The sequence below is a fragment of the Aedes aegypti genome, chromosome 3 (genome assembly GCF_002204515.2).
Source record: "Aedes aegypti strain LVP_AGWG chromosome 3, AaegL5.0 Primary Assembly, whole genome shotgun sequence".
Taxonomy (NCBI): Eukaryota; Metazoa; Arthropoda; class Insecta; order Diptera; family Culicidae; genus Aedes; species Aedes aegypti.
This window is the reverse complement of record NC_035109.1, coordinates 50,599,507-50,616,345: the sequence shown is the minus strand read 5'-3', so window position 1 is coordinate 50,616,345 and position 16,839 is coordinate 50,599,507. Positions and strand designations below refer to the sequence as shown.

General features: G+C 38.6%; 2 protein-coding genes across 7 annotated transcripts in view; one reads left to right on the top strand and one right to left on the bottom strand.

The window, feature by feature from the left end:
• LOC5571231 (G protein-activated inward rectifier potassium channel 3) overlaps window positions 1–16,839 on the top strand; it is a 377,954-nt gene that overhangs the window by 122,603 nt on the left and 238,512 nt on the right. The gene's annotated exons all lie outside the window — the stretch shown is intronic.
• The window catches only part of LOC5571230 (serine/threonine-protein phosphatase 2B catalytic subunit 3), a 211,669-nt gene that overhangs the window by 32,276 nt on the left and 162,554 nt on the right, over window positions 1–16,839 (bottom strand). For 2 of the 4 annotated variants that reach the window (XM_021851318.1, XM_021851319.1), the window contains exons 1-2: window positions 9,050–9,553; window positions 8,885–8,987 (exon numbers count right to left, since the gene is read on the bottom strand). The exons of the other annotated variants lie outside the window; for them this stretch is intronic. The gene's annotated coding sequence lies outside the window, so the exon portion shown is untranslated. Of the gene's footprint in view, window positions 1–8,884; window positions 8,988–9,049; window positions 9,554–16,839 lie in introns of those variants that run through there. 4 annotated transcript variants of the gene reach the window in all.

Below are 16,839 nucleotides of genomic sequence, written 5' to 3'. Positions count from 1 at the left end.
ATATGCAGAAGGTCATGGGTTCAATCCCAGGCCCGTCCCTTTCCTCGTACTTTGTAGTTGTATATCTCTCATTTGCTTCTATCTTCCATTCTAAATATATCACACTCAAACTATTCGTTCATAGCAAACGCTAGAACCAGAGACGGACAAGAAACCGTTTCCCTAACGCTTCCTACTTCCACGCGCACGCCTTTCTTACGCCTGATACATAGGCAGTCTGCTAACCACAAAAGCAAACCTCTCTGCCATGCCTTTCCGCCAATCCATACACTCCCGCATGAACTGGCGTAGATGCAGTGGAATATACGGTCTACGTGGGAGCCAGTTCAATGCATCATCAATTCCTCCCCCTTCCCCTCATTGGTCGGCATTCTGACGTGGCAGGTGCCATTGTTGCCTAAAAATAGAAGATCACCAGCACTTATACACTGAGGATGCCTGTTAGTCCCAAGCAGTCATTCGGTTGGTTCCTTGTGTAAGTGCAGCTGATCTGGCGATACTGGAGTAGCATCCACGGGCGGCCAATCAAGCTCAAGCTCAAGTCGAGAGTTTTTGTATCACATAAAATTTATAGCAATTTTTAGCGTGACGAAGTAATGGCCACACACCCCTAGGCATACTCGGATAATTTTGATGAAAATTTTAGCTTGACAGCAGCCTGGCTGCTTGTTGATACCCAATTTGCACCCCCTACACAGCAAAAAAATCTTAAATTTACATGGCACGTAAACTTTTATGATTGTCAAGTGAATCGAATTATCATTTGATATTAAACGATAAATAATGTAAACTGCCTCATTGCATTCAGGAATGCTTGCAAACTTGAGTGAAACTGAAACATTTCATGATTTTGCATCCAACATTCACCAATATTGCATGCTTTCTTGCATATTGGAAGTGAAATTGAAAACAAGATCGCTCAGTTTACATGATTCCACGCTGAATATTCTGCCAAAAATAATGCACATGGATTGATCGACGGCGTGTCATTCCATGTACATTATTTATGATTGAATTTTCAGCGGGAAAATCATGTAAACCGAGCCATTTTGCAAGCAATATTCTTTGAGAGAAGGCGTTTCGCGTTCAATATTAAGGAGTTTGGTAACAATGTTGTATATAATAGATGTGTTTATAGGTTTTATCATTGAATAATACATGAGAGATGGCTTTACATGATTGAAACTAAAATAACGTTACGTGTAAATCTAAGAATTTTTTAGTGTGTAGGTAAACAATAAATAACTTTGACATTTATTAAACGATCGATCGATTCAGTACAATTTTACCATGAATTACTTTGCACCGAAACAATGCGCCGAAATAGTGACGCTTTAAATTGAAAATAGGGTAAAAGTACCGGTTTTGGCCACCCTAAGAGAAAATGTCAATATAAAATAAATGAGAAGCCCTATTTATTCTACAAATGTGGCATATGCAAGATTAAAACCCTTATCATGTATGTAAAATACCGGAACTGAGCTAAAACCATTTTTTCGTTTTGAAAATCTTGTTGGACAATATAGGCCACCAGAACCAGTTCCGGCCAGAGATTTAGTGTTGGTTCCTTGTGCCAATCACATTGATAGAGGGGGAAATAATCCACTATGGCTAAAACTGGCGTATGACCAAAAACCGGTGCTTCTACCCAACTCTTGCAATTGCGTTAACCCAACTTTCATATCCTTGAAAATATCGTGGTCCACAGGCACCATCTGGCGGCATTATTAAGCTAAAATGTCACATTTGAGGAACAGAAAACTCATAGTGCAGTGCAGTGGGACGAAATGGGACCCAGATAGCCGTAGCGGTAAACGTGCAGCTATTCAGCAAGACCAAGCAGAGGGTCGTGGGTTCTAATCCCACCGGTAGAGGATCTTTTCGGGTTGGAAATTTTCTCGACTCCCAGGGCATAGAGTATCATCGTACCAGCCACACGATATACGCTTGCAAAAATGGTCAATTGGCAAAGGAAGCTCTCAGTTAATAACTGTGGAAGTGCTCATAAGAACACTAAGCTGAGGAGCAGGCTTTGTCCCAGTTGAGACATAACGCCAGAAAGAAGAAGAAGAAGTGGGACGAAAAAAAAGTGGAACATGTGTGTTTGTGTTAAAACTATGGACCAATGCACGAGTTCACTTGTTTGACGTTTGAGCGGTGCCGAATTCACTCGTTGTCATGGTCACGTAAATAACACGGCACCGTTCAAACGTCAAATAGTGAACCCGTGCATTGGTCAATTGAGTTCAGCGTTTGGACATGTTCTACAAAGGTTCATCATTTGCTGAGTACTTCATATATAAGGCTGGTTTGCTACTGACAAGAAAAGGTATCGCCTATCTCGATGCGTGGAAAATTTCTTCCAAGAAATGGTCAAGAAAATCAAATTTTTCTGATCTTAGTACGCAGTTGAGAAGAAATGTCACTTCAAAGGGAGCTTTCTGTAGGAAATTTTTTAACCCATTCAGTCAAAAAATTTGTTCACTTTTCTTGAGCGTAACAGCATACTTAGCTATACACTGAAAAAAAAAAACACTTCCGGTGATATGCACTGAGATTAAAAAATAACTTTTTTATTTATTGTCAAAATTAAAAACTGTCTAAGAAATTATTGTAGGCCACATCATTTCATGAAAGTTTGTCGAAGACCGAATGGCCCTGTTTCTTACACTGACGAAGTTAGGGGGTAATTGGAGCACTCCATGTCTACCTGCAAATCAAATTGTTCAGTTTTTTCAACGGTAATTCCATGGAAACCTGACGTCAAAAAGAAAGGACATTTGTTTTGAATTTGGGGATCCTAATTTGACGCCCCTTGACCTAATTTTATGGAGCTATTTTTAAAAGCAAAGTGTATGTCAGAAAATCTTGAAACTTTGATGAGCTCAAGGCAGACCCTAGTGCCGAAGTCATCGAAAATTCCCCTAAAAGCTAAAAAAAGAAGAAATTTTTAGGAGTGTTCAAGATCTCTGGTGATATCTGGAGGAATATCTAGTTGAATTCCTGCGAGAAACCCTATCGGAACTCTATAAAGAATACCTGATAGAACACTTAGAGAATTTTCTGGAGCAATCACTGCAACGAACCATGAAGAAATTTCTAAAGATTTAATTTTTCACAGCAAATCTTGGAGGTGTTTATTAGGGTGATTAGTTCTCGAAACCAAAAAATCGTGTGGTCTTCTAAACTTATGTTCCTTAGAATGGTTTTCAGTCTGTTATGCTCAAAAACGGATTTTACGTTTTCATCCGACGTTTCGGACATATTTATTGTGCCTTTTTCAAGGATTAATTGTGCTCCGTTTTATCGTTAACATGCCCACAGCATGGACAGCCCAGACAACCAAAATGTACGTATAACGAAATCACCTGGAGGCTTTGCATATGCAAAATTCCACTTATAAGATGTCGCGAAAAGGCCTTCTACGTATGGAAGTGGATATATTGTGTGATGAATAATAGCATACAATGCGAGTGTAAAAAATTTCTACCGAACTAACCTGTGATCTTATGCGACTTAACTTATGATAACAAATGTTGATTTGACAGCTGCTACGGATTGATCTGACTTACTTTGTAAGAGTGTACGGGACGAAACAAAGTGTACAAATGAACTCAGAAAAAAGCGTTTTATGCGAGGAAACTCATCAATCTGCCGATTTTATCCACCGTGTGTTGCGGGTTTGATGTAATATGTATGAATAAACGAGAACGTGAACTTTCATGCGACTTCTAGTTATCTGGGAGCATAAGTCAACATACGAGGTTTTGCCCGTTCTGGTATCTAACAAAGCCGAAAATATAAGATATAAGATGAACAGATGGCGCAAGCGACTTGGAGGTGAACTTTTAAGTTACAAAATATGACCTTCAGTTAAGTCTTCATATTTTTGTCGTTACTAGAGATGGGCGACTCACTCACGAATCATTCAAAAGAGTCGACTGTCGAATGAGTGAACGAATCACGGTTCTTTCGAAAAAAGCCTTGATTCACTAGCACTGTCCACGATGAAATTGCTCTAACTTTTTAACCGTTGGGTAGAATTTCATGAAGTTTTGATTTTAGACAAATATGATGTGGTACTAACTTTTCATAAATTTAATTTTGAAGAGAATCAAACTTGGTTGGAAAATAATAATGTTATGAGGACTTAACTGAAGGCCATATTGAAAAATATGGAAACTCACCTTCAAGTCGCTTACGCCACCTCTAAAACTTAATATATCCGGCTCAATCTTTGAGGTTTCTCTGTGATTTGAATTCAGAAGAGCACAAGAATATTTGGTTTTGAAACTTTTGAAAAATAATCCGTACCCTGAACACTAGATTGATTAATCCTTGTCGGTATTTTAAGATGACTCCAGCCTTCCCATGAACAGAACCGATGTTCAACTTTGGTTTGAACCTTGCAACTTGTGTTGAACCGCACACGCGCTTCGTCTCTGTACCAGTGTACCACGACAAACCTGGTACATGTGTATTTTGATTCAAACTTAGGTTCAAATAATGGCAGATAGTAGACAGATAGAGAACGATTGAAATACACGTGGATAAATTTCTACGACCATATATGGAACTTCCTTCCACAAATAGTAAGACCCTTGAGGCTTGTATTAATGTTTCATTGAGAAAGATCAACTAAGATCAATATTTTAGGTAAAGTATAGCGGTAATTTTATGAAAAACTCAAACATTTTACTATATCAAACAACAAGACACGGTAAGTAGAAATTGATAAGCGTGTATTTTAACTGTTTTCTGTCTGTCCGTTTTGTGCCATCGTTCTGAGCCTCGGATGCAAACGAAGATTTGCACCAAAATTTGAACCGCGGTCGCAATCGAGGTACAAATGAATCAAACCGGTGTGCGAACCGATGTTTGTGTTTACACATGTTTGGGTTTAGGTTCAGGTTCGAGCGTTTCGGTTTGAACACGAGAAGAGAGTACAAGGAGAGTACGAAACCGCCTGAACCAACGTGTGTTCGGTATTCGTTTGGGAGGACTGGATGACTCTATGGAGAAATTATTGTAGGAACATCTGGAGGTATTTTCGAATGGATACTAGATAGAAATCGTGGAGGAAAAACCTTATGCAGTCTTTCTCTCTATGCAGTCTATCTTTCCGGTAGAATCGATTTTCCATACAAAATAATCAAATTTGGTCAGCTATTTTTTATGGACCTATTTGAATGAAATTTTCACACCACATCATACATAACTTAAATTTCTTCATATTTTTGAGCATTTTTTTCAACAACGAGTTTGAAATTAATAACGATTTTACTAAAGTGAAATTTACTACGGAAAATTCAAAACTATTTGTTTTTTGTGAAAATGCCTTGAAAACTTCCAATAAAAATACCATAAATTCGGTTTTTAAGTCTAAATAAGTATGGAAAATTTTCCAAAATTCTATTGTTATGTAAGGACACGTAACGTCCTCTATTTTTATTGTAAAAAATATATTTGCATTTAAGAGTGCTTCTGCATGGCTCAAGCTATCGAGTCTGTTTTGTTTTCGTTTCGATAGTGTGTTTTTTTTTTCCTATCGGTATGAGAGAGTTTTCTGTGGACTGAATATAATGATTTGAATGCAGCTCAGAATGAGGTTCAAACTAAACTGAATTATTACTGCATCATTGCCAAAGAAAGTTTTCAAAATTCCACCCAGAATTCAACAAAACTCAAAGAACTTGCCAATAATCTTATCAGGCATGGAAAGCAATGTAAAAGTTTGGCAAAAACATGCAAAAAATCACGAATGAATCAACATTATCTCATTATTCTTAACAGGAACTACCAAAAATGGCGGTAGGGATCCGCGTAATGAAGCTGCTATGATCCTCTGCAGAAATTCACTGACAGGTTTCTACTAAGTATCTTTCTTAGGAACATCCAGAAACAATCTAGCCCAAATTCTACAAAATTTTGCAGCTGAAGTTCTTGAGAAGGCCCCTACAATGCCACCAGCAATTCGTAACAGATTTTTTCAGGGATCCATTTTGAAGGTTTCTTAGAAAAGCATCTTATGAGGTTTTTCTAAATTTGGAAATTTTTATTAGGTGCTACCGAAAGATTTCACCAGAAATCCACGAAGATCTTATTGCTAAGGACTTCTTGGAAAGACATTGTGAAGAAGGCTGCTGAAAATATTACAAGCTTTCTTCTAATTACCTTCATAGTTCAATTGGAACCGGATAATTCGTGAGCATTTCGCAAGAAATATACCGAGAACCTTATTAGATGTCCTTCAAGAAACTTATTAAACTACGGAAAACCACTACTTCGGGTAAATGTCGAAAATCTCACAAGTTTCAAACAGAAATCCTTTTAATTTGGAGAGGTTTATGCCATTTTTTTTGAGTGCAGTAAGTGAAGAGTTTCTTCTTTTCTGCCAATTATTCGCTAAGGAACTACCTAGCATTTTTTCAAAGATCTCGCCACAAATTTACAAAAGAAAATTGAAATTATGCATGGATTTTCTTTAGAATATTTTAACATAAATTTTAAATTAATGAATTGAAATTGAAATAATGTGATTTTTCTTAGAATAGGGCCATTAAAATATATAATTACTTTTATGTTGCTGTTAAGATAGACATATACCATGTGATATGTAAATAATGTTGTGGAGTAAAGACAACATCAACTTGTAATGGAAAGAGGTACATTGAAAAAAAAAAAAACAAAACGTTACCGGTAATTATAAAGTTTAGCTCAATTAGTTCACATTTTACAAAAATATTCAGGAATTGTAATATATACAACGCAAATGAAAAATAACTCACTTATTTGAAATGTCTTCGTGGCCTGAGAAGTCATCACGGACCGCTAGAGGCCCGCGGACCACCGATTGGGAAACCCTGGTTTAGGCTCTTGCTTTAGCTCTTGTGTGATCGGCATGTTTATGATGAGATTATAAATGATTTTGCTCTGTCGACGGTAGATTATCAATTGGTGAGCTCGTTTCATGCTTCCTTTTCAAATTTGTAAAGTGTGTTCACACCCATCCGTATTGTGACAACGGCATTAATATTACGTTTGTGAATTTATTCACAAACATTGATTAGTTCGTCGTTTAAAGTATTGGCATACTCTCTAGATCATGTTTTAAAATGCGCATATCTAAAGAAACATACCTTTTTTTTGTAATCGCAAAAACAAATTTTGAATGCTTTAACACGATGTATTCAAAAAAAAAACTGATAAACTATTTACATGACTATTTATCAAATTAACTTTTCGATAGGTGATCTGACAGTGATCTATTTCTGTGATAATCATGGAGATGCAGAGTTACGCTCGATCACTAGTAATAATGTATGTCACAGGCTTTTCTTTCTTTGCCTTACGACCAGAACACATGCCGCAGCAATTTAAAGTGTCCATACCGGGACAAAAAATCCCGGGATTTGATCAATTCCGGGATTTCCAGTTTCTCGGGATACAAATTACGCCGTCCCTGGAATCCCGGGATTCCCGACATAAATATAAAGTTTGATGAAAACCAGTAAATTTTAATACGAAACAATGTCATTTTTGCTCAGACTTACATTTTATTCGATAAAACAGAAAAGTATCAGAAAGCGAATAAATGGGTGATGATTTTCATGAAAGGCTAAATTACCAAACCAACTATTTTTGTCTCAGACTTGTTGCAAAGATCCTTTATTGCGTTTAGCCATTTTCATAACCCTGGACTGAGAAAGCCAGCCTGAAAGTACACCTAAATTCCTAATTTCCAATAAATTACTTTTAGGCTCTTCAATGAATTTGGAAACGTTTCTCTTCTTTCTCTCTCGTTTTTTCGTTTAAACTAGAGAATTTGAAATTTCCTTTAGGTACCATTAATTATTCAAGGTAAGCTTCGAAATCGGGAGAACATCGAAAGAAATAGTAAAAAGTTCGCAAGCATTTACTCGCGAGTGACTGAACAAGGTGTGATTCAATATGGTTTTGTCACACAAATCAATTGTATGTCCATCAAATCGACAGTACACTACCAGTTTGTTGTCAAAAACTCTCGAAATCCAATAATCTCGGAGGGGAAGTAGTTTTTTCCACAAAAACGCAATTGACTCAGAACGGTTCCCGAACACGTTCACGAATCATTTTAGCTTCGTTTACTCGCGAGCACGACAGATGCGAGTAAATCAGCAATCTGATGCCCGCGAGCATTTTGTTTTGTTTTAGTTCCGATTCAGCAGACAAGATCGCCACTTTCCGGCACTGATTGCACGGTCATCAATGTTCATGCTCATAAAAATCTCATTTACGATTAATTCAATCCTACAAAACTACAGCACAAATAATAAGTGCATTTGAACAATTACATTTGGAAAATATGGATTTGTTACAATAAAACCCACAGTATTTTAATATTTTTAACAGGGAGACGCATCGTTTTTAGAGATGTCGAATCACACAAACAACAAAAGCGCGAAGAAACTCGAATTCAACAGCAGATCCATTGGACAGTGGCCCCAAAACGGGCAGAAGCAACGACTGTATAATGTATAATGTAGGTGAGGGTGGTTTGAAAGTGAAAACCGAAGCGCGCCAACCGCTGGGTTCGGATCGGTGTGCGGTTGGTTTTACTCACCACCTGCTGCGTGCCCGTGCGAGCGAACAGCTGACACTAAGGTATAGGTAGAGGCTATTAGAGAGTGTCCCTCTGCCTCTGCATTGGTTGGGCACAGAGAGCGCGACGACGAGTGGTGAAGGTGAGAAATGGCCGTTGGCGGTTTGACAGTAGCTAGTATAGTATGGTTGGTGAAACGTGGTGAGGGGATCATAGGAGGCGATGGATGGTGAGTTTGGGGCTTACGAGCTACAAGAAGAGCGACTGTTTTGTGTGGTATATGGAGACTGTTAATGTACTTACAACCAAATTTATGCACAATTTGTGCCTGTTTGCCTTCTCGGTTTGGGTATCGGTTGGGGCGGGTTGGATCAAGGGGGGGGGGCCCTCAAGTACGCCGGGACATCTAGCACGAGGATATTAGACCATAATATAAATAACAATAAAACTAATGCCGTCGGTACACACACGAGCTGCCGCAGCTGCTCCGAATAATGGTGTTCGGGCACTTCTCTAAAGGCTGATGATGATGTTCTTTCGGCGCAAAGAACTTCTCCCTCTTCGGGCCAACAATTTTGTATGGGAGTAGCTTATCACACTGCGCGCACTTGAAATTTAGCGAGGATTTTTTTTTCTAAACTTTCGAGTAGGCCGATCGAAGATGGCGACGACGACGACGACAAAACAGATTTCGCCCGAAGAAAGCAATGCTAACGCGACGACGACGGCACGTACAGAAAACCTGCGTTCCAACAATTCCTAATTCAGAGACACACAACACACAATATTGGCCTAGATGGGGGGCACAGAGGCAGCGTTTGTGTTTAAAAAATAAAAGTAACCCAGCTAAAACGGAACGGAACAAATAAAAAAAATCCTACACTGATAAAGAAAAGCGCGAGACCGGCTACGAGACACTACGAGAGGATAAATCGCACTGTCTCAGCGGCGGAGTGCCACGATTGGATTAAGGCCTCTCTCTCCCGTGGTCGTGGGGCAACGCGTCGTCGTCGTTGCTCCAAAAAATGGGGGAGCAGCAACGGTGTGGTGGCTCAGCTCGCACCCAGTGGGCAGTGATGCCAGTTGTGTTGGGGTTCATTCTATTGTTCATGAATAATTGAATTATTGGAATCACTAGATAAGGTTTTAAAAGACTGTCGAAATTTAAGGTGACACATCTCGGAATCCAAAGATGGCAGGCACAATGGCCGGCTTGTGCCCCTACTCACGATTTCAAAGGCACTAATCTGAACGAATAATGAACGTGCAAAGTCAATCTTCTTATTTTAAGCATTCTGCTAGTGCACAAAGCTTAAATAGAAATTGCAGAGTAGTTTGATGCTTCTTTCGCGAGATAGTTTTGGTACATTATTGAATTTTGATTCCAAGCTGTTTCGCCTTAAGCACAGTGCATATAGGGCGTGATCGTAGCAATCACTAAATTCTCTCACCATGTAATGAACTTTTTCCCATCAAATCTCAAAGCCCACTATGATGAAAATTTTGAAATTCAGCGCTGTTGTATTAGATGAGTAGTTGTCATTCGGTAAACATTGTTGTGCTTACTGATATCTTTTCGTCCTTCTGTTATAAGGGATCTATTCTTATATGTGTTTTCTCTTAGAGTCTTTTCATGATACTTCTTAATTAAGGGGCTGTACATAAACAGTACACTGACCCAGCTCAGTATGCCGTAGCGTGCGGTTGGCCAGGTTGGCACCCGTCAAGAGCGCCAGCCATTGTGGGGCGCCAAAATGCGTAAAGTATTTTGTTAATTTTGAAAGGCATTTATTAAATAAGGGCGCCTCCTAAAACAAATTTCCAACAGAATTTTTTCAACATAATAATGGAAAATTTGAACAATTCCTGAATCGCTTTCAAATACTTTTCAGTATTTTGGATGATTCCCATACATTTATTTCAAATTCTAACATCATGGTTACTTGCTTAATCTCTAATGGTTTTTAATAGCCATTAAAACTGGTTTGAGCAAAAATCAAGTTTGTGGTATTTATTTGGAGGTTCTCTTGGAAATAAAAAAAACATATTCAAATAAACTTGATAAGAATTAAACAGTCTTTTTGAAAGCCTACGAGCATCTTGAACAGGGTTCTCAGAGTACGGTAGATCATTATGACAGATAATCTTGAACAGGCCTTTCATTACAGCTCACAGTGATTTATCTCCATACAAATGGTATAGAAAGTCTTGAAATGGATTGTTCATGCCCAAATGAAGATCCTTTACTATGAATGACCAGATAATTGCCGTCTGAAACTATTTATTTTCATCGCATGATAGACTCTTCTTTGATCATGATAACCTCATCATCATCATGATCATCATATCTGTCAAGTTATTTGACGCATCAGCCAAGCAACAACAATACATGATACAAAGACCTTCAACTTGTTTGCATTAGAATTTTTCAAATGATTTGTGAATGTTGTTTCAACATTTAAACAAGAATGTTCATTGGATCTATTTAAACATTTTGGCCATACAGATTTGTAGCACCTAAATTCTTCAACCAACCGAAAATTATGGTGTGCAAGTTTGCTCAAGATGAACCTTTGATATTCTGAAGAATGAAAAATGTATAGTTTAAGCGGAGCATGTATTCGAGTGTGTGCTCACATTTGAAAATTTAGTCGAAGTTGATTATAATTCCCCATACATTTTACTAGGGAGCACAAACACAAGAATTTTGATAACGTTCTTTGAGGAAATGTAAAAAAAATCAGTTTTTATTTAAACTTCAAAAAATTCTGGGTTTGAATTTAGAAGAGAAATACAAAAATACTTTCAGAATTGTTAGTGAAAGTTATTTTTAACTTTTCCCCGCCGTGACATCACTGTGCAGCTGGGCAGAATATTCAAAAATTTCTACACGTGGGAGGAACTCTTACAGAATCCTGAACAACATTTTCAGAGAATTTCGTGTCAGTAATAAGCAAACATGAGTTAAAAAGATTGAATTTTTTTTCCCTAGTATGAACATATTCCACGCTGACTGACTATAGTTTTTTTTTTGATTCGCTGGAGATGATTTAGCATTAATAAATTTTAGATCACATTAAATACCATTTCTGAAATTCAACCAAGAAGGAGAAGTGTTGGAGATTTAAGTAAATTACTAACGCGAGTATCACAGAAACAAGGCTATTGAGTAAGGGATGCTTATAAATTCGTTGCAAATTCCATGAACATTTAATTAACTAATAAAACAAATTCATTTTTTTCCATGTTACTATTTAGGAATTAAATTTCAAAATGGTATAACGAAACACATATTATCTTATTATTTCCTCTGATTCCACTAAAAAATTGATAAAAAGTTTTTTATTGCATTTTATTCTAAGAATTTGACGAATTTGCTTCCACTTATTGGAAGACTCTTGCGAAAACAACTAAAAAAGCAAAAACTGCAATATATGCCTATAAACGGTATACGTTAAGCTAGCAATACTGTATAACTACAATTAAAGTTTATTTAAAGTGGAAAAGGGCCCCTCTACAGGCATTTTTGTGTTATATTTTATAAAATTTACTCGACCTTTGTGAAGCCTTTTGACACCTTGAAGTAGCTATACAGTATATGCTTGCTTTCTTCTTCTTCTTTTCTGGCGTTACGTCCCCACTGGGACAGAGCCTGCTTCTCAGCTTAGTGTTCTTATCAGCACTTCCACAGTTATTAACTGAGAGCTTACTATGCCAATGACCATTTTTGCATGCGTATATCGTGTGGCAGGTACGAAGATACTCTATGCCCTGGGAAGTCGAGAAAATTTCCAACCCGAAAAGATCCTCGACCGGTGGGATTCGAACCCACGACCCTCAGCTTGGTCTTGCTGACACCATATATATGCATGAATAATAGCTTGAGCCGCATGGTTACTTGGGATGTTCAACGAAAACTTCAATCACAGATAAAAGATGTTTATGCTAGAACAAAAATTTCCTGAAACCCTGTGTAAATATTCAAATTAAAACTCCTTGCAATCACTAGCGCCGCCACACAACAAATTGCGTGAATCAGTGGTGAATATCAGTATCTTTAAATATTTCATATTCACCACTGACATCGTCATAGAAACTTAGCGATGACAGCTCCACCACGATGTTGCTACTTGTGTTACCATTCAAAATGACCGTTAATTGTCTTACACAATTTTACAATCGGACATCAACGTCTGTTATCTGTGCTTCAATCACATAAAAAATTGCATCATAGGGGCGCCCAACGGGAGGTTTGCCAAGGGCGCTGTGAGGCCACGCTACGGCTCTGAGTATGGGAGAAAAATAAAGTCGTATAATTTCAAGGGCCCCTCCTTGGTTTATGACCTGGGATTGGAGAAGACCCTCTGTAAGTTTTAGCCCCTTCGATTGGTCCATGAGCTGGTGCATTTGAAATAAAGTTTGTGTGGGATTTTCAGTCCAAACATATATGAAATAGCATATCATCTACTGTTTTGTTTCGAAGAATAGGTGATTCTAATCAAGGGCAGAATGTCAAAAACACCAGTTAACATAAAAAAACACGATTGTTTAAAAACAAATCTAAAATTTTTCCCCTCCTTTAAATAGAAAAAAATGGTATAGACCGTGGTCTTTGGCCAAAACACGAGACAGAGACTCGACAACACGTATCTGAATTTTGTGCTAATTAGGCGGAGAATCCAGCCTCTGATTGCTCCGCCAAACAGCGTTGCCAGTGATGATTATTGTACGGTTACTTTAGAACAGTGATTCCCAAAGTGGGCGAATTCGCCCCCTAGGTGCAATTTTCAAGCTCAAGGGGGCGAAAATTTGTAAAACAGAATTTGGGGGGCGAAAAATCCAGAAAGGGGGCGAAAAGGCTAATACTGCATCATTTGAAAATAATTACGCATAACCTTTGGAGGACACACATCTGAAGGTTAATCAATTCCAAACTTAACTAATTCCAGGAATATTTTACCTTAGATCGATATATCTCTAATAATGATCAATTTAAAACTATGATAGGCAGAATTGATAATTATCAAACACAAAATAATTGTGTAATGCATCTATGTTTTTTAATATCATGTGAATTTTCAGAATTGTCGGTATTTGAGATTTTTACAAGGTCGGATGATAAGTCACAGATAGCATTTGAAACACAGCAAGTTTTAGATGTAAAAAACATGTATCAGATAATTATTGGAACTTTTTGCAAATGCCCAATATTTTTTATTGGCATCAAGCTTTTTACGGAAAAAAAATCTACAGTACCCATTTTAAAGTATCGGTTGCACCAATTATTATCATTTATTATGGTACAAACCATTTTAGAGACAAATTTTGAATAATTTAGCAAACAAAAATCGGGTTCCAATGACCAAACTGTTTGATTCGGAAGACGAATAACACTCTATTTAAAATAAATTTGAAGATATATTAGAGATGCGTCGGATTGGAACCTTCAGTATGTCAAAAAAAATCTGAGTTTTCTTGGTGTTACAAAAAATGCCATCATTGCAACATTGAAAAATGAGTTGAAAAACATTCTGGATTTCCATATTCTCTTTCAGTATTTTTGATTACATAAAAAAGCGTTCCCAGAAATATCAAACATTATTGCAGTAATTTTAAAAATAGCGGATAAATCGGTATGAAATCACAATTAACGAACCATCTCAAAACTACGCCACAAGTTGTAGCAGTTGCATAAATTACATTAAAATTGTTTAAACTGGGTCGAACTTGTATCGAAAACTGATTCAGTAGCCTGTAATGCACGCAAAATATTGTGAAAATTGCTATTATAAATTTCAGTTCAGTAAATTATTCCTAATAATTGGGGGTTATCGATAAAGAAAATATTTTAAAATGTACATATTCTATTAAATTATATTAAATTAAAATAATGATTCACATATCAGGGGGGCGATTTCAGATAACTATTGATCTCAAGGGGGCGAAAGTTGAAAAAGTTTGGGAAGCACTGCTTTAGAACCTTCTGAACTCAGCTGTTTTCTCTCCTTTTCAATTTTCATTGCGGTGTACAAGTTTTCTGGCAGCAAAAAGATCCTACCGTTTCCCGACTAGACGGAAGAAACAAGATTATAACAGAATGTGTTTCTCTGATATGATTTTTTTATATCACCAGTTGTCATAAAACATGTACCGTTAGTAGTTAAAATAACAAAAATTCTAACAAAATTCGCCCCAAATAAAACTAAAATAAAACAAACCCTGTTACAATTTGTGAGATATAGAATCCACTGCGTTGAAGTATGGCAATAGAATTGATCACAGCAATCGGTTTCCTGAGTGAAAAGCAACTGTCACCTGCACACTTGCATTCATTCTACCTCACTTGTGAACTGGCACTTGCCTGGGTAAGTTGTGCGTGCATCGCGTGGAGGGTGATTCCTTTTCTATCAATAATCGGAACTCCACATTGGCGATCCTGCCAATTTTCTGCTAATTTGCGGAAAGATACCTGGAATTTATTTCCATATTTATGTAATGGAAGGAATCACCCTTCCGCGCTACAAAAGTGAAAAAAATATGTGAAAATTTAGTAGTACAGCGTCATGTGTGCGGAGTTTAGTTTTCGCGTGTGAAAAAAAATATCTAAAGCAACAATAAATGGTTCCGGCACAAGCGAAAAACCGGGGGTTGACAGTGAAGTATGAAGTGAGTGAAAAAGCAGCTGCTATTGTTTGCCATGGGGGAAGACAAGCCCCGGCTACTAAAAAAAGCTTCAGCGTGTTGTTTGTCGTGGGGGAAGACAAGCCCCGGCAATGTCCGATGCCAAAAAAGCTTGAGCGTGTTGTTTGCCGTGGGGGAAAACGAGCCCCGGCAATGTCCGCTTTCAAAACGTTTAAGCGTGTTGTTTGCCGTGGGGGAAGACAAGCCCCGGCTACCAAAAAAAAGCTTCAGCGTGTTGTTTGCCGTGGGAGAAAACAAGCCCCGGCAATGTCCGCTACCCAAAAAGCATCAGCTTGTTGTTTGCCGTGGGAAAGACGAGCCCGGGAATGTCCGCTGCCAAAAAAGCTTGAGCGTGTTGTTTGCCGTGGGGGAAAACGAGCCCCGGCAATGTCCGCTTCAAAACGTTTAAGCGTGTTGTTTGCCGTGGGGGAAGACAAGCCCCGGCAATGTCCGCTGCCAAAAAGCTTCAGCGTGTTGTTTGCCGTGGGAGAAAACAAGCCCCGGCAATGTCCGCTACCCAAAAAGCATCAGCTTGTTGTTTGCCGTGGGAAAGACGAGCCCGGGAATGTCCGCTGCCAAAAAAGCTTGAGCGTGTTGTTTGCCGTGGGGGAAAACGAGCCCCGGCAATGTCCGCTTCAAAACGTTTAAGCGTGTTGTTTGCCGTGGGGGAAGACAAGCCCCGGCAATGTCCGCTGCCAAAAAGCTTCAGCGTGTTGTTTGCCGTGGGAGAAAACAAGCCCCGGCAATGTCCGCTACCCAAAAAGCATCAGCTTGTTGTTTGCCGTGGGAAAGACGAGCCCGGGAATGTCCGCTGCCGAAAAAGCTTGAGCGTGTTGTTTGCCGTGGGGGAAGACAAGCCCCGGCAATGTCCGCTGCCAAAAAGCTTCAGCGTGTTGTTTGCCGTGGCAAAGACGAGCCCGGGAATGTCCGCTGCCAAAAAAGCTTCAGCGTGTTGTTTGCCATGCGGGAAGACGAGCCCCGGCAATATCCGCTGTCAAAACGTTTAAGCGTGTTGTTTGACGTGGGGGAAGACAAGCCCCGGCAATGTCCGCTGCCAAAAAAGCTTCAGCGTATTGTTTGCCGTGGGGGAAGACAAGCCCCGGCAATGTCTGCTGCCAAAAAAGCAACAGCGTATTGTTTGCCGTGGGGGAAGACGAGCCCCGGTAATGTCCGCTGTCAAAACGTTTAAGCATGTTGTTTGCCGTGGGGGAAGACAAGCCCCGGCAATGTCCGCTACCAAAAAAGCTTCAGCGTATTGTTTGTTATTGTATAATGTCAGCATGTAGGAACGTGCATGTAGTAAAAGAAGTGAAAAATATTAGAATAGGAAAATTTCTTGGAAAATTGCGAAAATCTAAAAATGTTGCAATGTGCGATAGAAATCACATGAAATGTACTGACAGCAATTTAGAGTGCAATGGGTGTGGCCATGAGTTGGAAGCTCAGCAATTGACGTAAAACTATACTGATTGCAGTACAAAGTTTGCCGGAACGGTTTTGTATTCCAAAGGCTTGTTTTTCAACAGTCAGGTTGAAGTATAGAAGAATAAATAAATGAAAAAAGTAATTCTACAGTC